The sequence below is a fragment of the Arachis ipaensis genome, chromosome B7 (genome assembly GCF_059453495.1).
Source record: "Arachis ipaensis isolate K30076 ecotype BB chromosome B7, ASM5945349v1, whole genome shotgun sequence".
Taxonomy (NCBI): domain Eukaryota; kingdom Viridiplantae; phylum Streptophyta; class Magnoliopsida; order Fabales; family Fabaceae; genus Arachis; species Arachis ipaensis.
Window position 1 is genome coordinate 72,010,212 of NC_142442.1, and position 3,165 is coordinate 72,013,376.

The 3,165-nt window shown below is 31.5% G+C and overlaps 1 long non-coding RNA gene across 2 annotated transcripts; it reads right to left on the reverse strand.

Annotated features, from left to right (window-relative positions):
• Positions 1 to 773: 773 nt before the first annotated feature.
• Positions 774 to 2,027, reverse strand: LOC107608556 (uncharacterized). 2 transcript variants are annotated; one of them, XR_015892065.1, is made up of 4 exons: positions 1,987 to 2,027; positions 1,789 to 1,861; positions 1,239 to 1,308; positions 774 to 796 (listed from the first exon to the last, which is right to left on the reverse strand). It is a non-coding gene; the product is annotated as an uncharacterized LOC107608556 (long non-coding RNA). The 2 variants fall into 2 exon arrangements; XR_015892064.1 differs by lacking the exon at positions 1,987 to 2,027 and having other exon boundaries at positions 1,789 to 1,901.
• Positions 2,028 to 3,165: the final 1,138 nt, after the last annotated feature.

The window sequence follows — 3,165 nt, forward strand, 5'->3', positions numbered from 1 at the left end:
CGATTCCAATTTCTAAGAAGCAAAATAACAAAAACACACTACAAGATTTTGCTTATTTGTTGCAGTTTTTTTTTATTTGTGGAGGTTTATAACCCCCACCAAATGGTTTGTGGAAGTTTTTAAAACCCCCAAAATTTGAGGAGCCACGAGGTCTTTTGTGGGAGTTTTTAAAAACCTCCACAATCTATTCAGTGGAGGTTTTGTGAGTGTTTAGTGAGGATTTTATATTGGACTTTTGTGACAGTTTTAAATCACTTTTGTGGCAGTTTAAAACCCCCCACAAATTGATTTTTTAATTTAACAAGAATTAACTATTTTGTGTGATTTTCAAACTTCCACAAAAATCTTGTATTTAATTATTTATTTTTAATTTCAAATCATTCATTAATCTCATCTCATTCATATACTCTCAAATTAGAAATTTATTTTTTAATATCAAAATTTAAAAACTAAATCTTTTATAACACAATTCTTCAATATAAGACATAACTCTATATATAAAAAAATTCTCAATGTCAATAGTTCCAAACATAATTCTATATGATATTGTTTTACATAATTATTATTGTTTTTCTTTAAAAAGTAAAATAAAACAACTTTAATATTTCAATATCATCTAATTACATAAACGTCTCAAAATAAAAACAGTACCATAGAAGTAGCACCATCTAATTTTTAATATATAAAAACAGTAGCATAGAAGTAGCACCATCCACAAGCCTGTAATTTATGCCTTTTTCTTTTTGCGCACAGCGGCTGATCGTGATAGTCATGGTCCATGAGCCATCCAGTATATCTACACAAACAGTCACATAATTGGAATCAATAGCTGTTCACATTTTCAATCGGTTTTTAATTTCGTTTAGTGCATCAAAATCAAGTATTTAAATTCCTAAAATCACTCCAAAAAATAAAGAAAAATAAAACACCAGCAATAAACATTTTATGTTATCTTACAAGATGGACTTTGCTAAAAAAATAACAATAATTGCACACCCTAAATACAAAATTATAAATAAATAAATAAAAGAAGCTTGTTTGATTTATTAACTACTGTTTTCATTCTAATACACCGCATACATATAGCTATTTTAGAGTTGCCAATACTTTTCAATGAAGAATGGACTAAGAATGTCAAAGAAGAAATCATCATTATCCACATATATTATATATATATATAGCCTCAGGCATCAACCATTGAATTCCAAACCTTGCAATAAACATTTTGGAAATACAACCTCCAACATTGATGTTTCCCATTTCATGATCAAATTGCCCGCCAAGTGCTCCGATAACAAGAATGCAAAGCTGTGATTATGTCAAGTGAAAAAGTGGGGAAAAAGTCAAGAGTGCTCAGCTGGACTAATCCCATAAAATTAATAAGTCTCAATTATTGCAATAGTTGCTTATCGATTTGGCAACAGAAAAATCACCAAGCACCATTAAAAAGTATAAAAAAAAGGTATAACCAGATGAGAAACTTAATTTTGATTTATCAATATCTGGTGTTTGGTCAAGTATGTACGATATATATTTGTGTAAATCTGTGGCATCCTGATCGTGAGATTCATCTAATATCTTAGTTCCCTACACTTCCGCAGACAGGATACTAACATAAGACCCTTGGAATGATTTATGGAAAGATCACATATAAGGAGGTAATAAGTAGGACCAATTTAAATGGGAATTTGTTGAACCATTAAAACCATATTCCACTACTTCACATGCATATAAAAGCTAAGGCAAAAAGACCAATGCAGAATAGAACAAATAGATAGAGCAAAATACCAGCTTTTTATAATATTCGAGTACTTCTGTCCGGATTGAATCCATGTCGCCTTTGATTACATCAGGCTTGTACCTATATAAAACTCAGCAACCTAAATCTCCAAGTAAAGAATATATAGCAAAACACCTCAAAAAACCACTTAGAATAGAACTGATGACTACATCCAAATACATATAGTTAGAAAATGAAATTATTACCCCAATAAAATAGTAAGACATAGTAGCCAGAAGTACATAAAAGGACAAAACAAGGTTATAATTTTCCATTTTGTAGTAAGCAATTAACTCTCCTGGTCTTTCAGTTTGAACTGGTTTAAAATCTAAGTGCCAAATCAAATTATTGTTAGTAACCAAAGCCTGTTCCTTATCATCAATGTTTTATGTAGCTCAGTAATCACAAATAATTGAGATTGAAGTACTTTCATCATTGTCAAGTCTTTATAGCAACCTGACAGTAAAAGTGCCACAACCAATATACAATAGATAAGCAATGTGACACACCAATTACATTAATTTAATATATGACAATATTTAGATTGCTGAAGCAAAGAATTTGGTAAAAAGAAAATCCTTTTTGGGACTTGCCAAACACCCCGTGTCCCATCAAAAGTGCACAATCCAATTTGGGTACAGATCTTCTTTGGAGGTGCCTGCAAGGGGAAAACAAAAGCCATAATTTAGAAGTAAAATACATAATTATCTAATGTATGACAACAATAGTTTCATAAGAAAAACTAGCAGTCAGCTGAACAGCTGTCAGCACAACTTCCTGGATAGCAATGTGATTAGGTTAGTAAATTAGAACTGAAATCATGAACCATTTATGATCATGTCATAAGAAAAACTAGTAGAATTATGCTAATCTTTTTGGTTTTCACATACCAGTTTTAATTTTTGTCTCCAATAAATATATCTCCCATATCAAACTTTTGCAAAGAAAAAAAAAAGGATAAAAGTTAGTAAAAAAAGAAGGGAAATAAAAAATGCATTGTAATTTTTAACAAAAAAGACTATATTTAATGATTAACCTCTCAATATCCTTTTCTAGACACAGGCACATAAGTTCGCCCCCATTCTCTTCCTCTGGGTTACAGTTCAGCCAAAATGAAAACACCAGTTCCTTAACAAGACCTTGATCAAGCATATTGTACCTGTTACCAGATCAAGAAAAGACCTCGTTTTTAACGCCGAAAGCAAATTACTGCTACATCGTGATGCCCTTTGGTCTCAAGAACGCGGGTGCTACTTATCAAAGGCTGATGAACAAAGTCTTCTTAGACCACATCGGAAAAATCATGGAAGTCTATGTGGACAACATGTTGATAAAGACACAAAGCGAAGACACATTACTGTCCGACCTGACTCAAGTGTTCGACA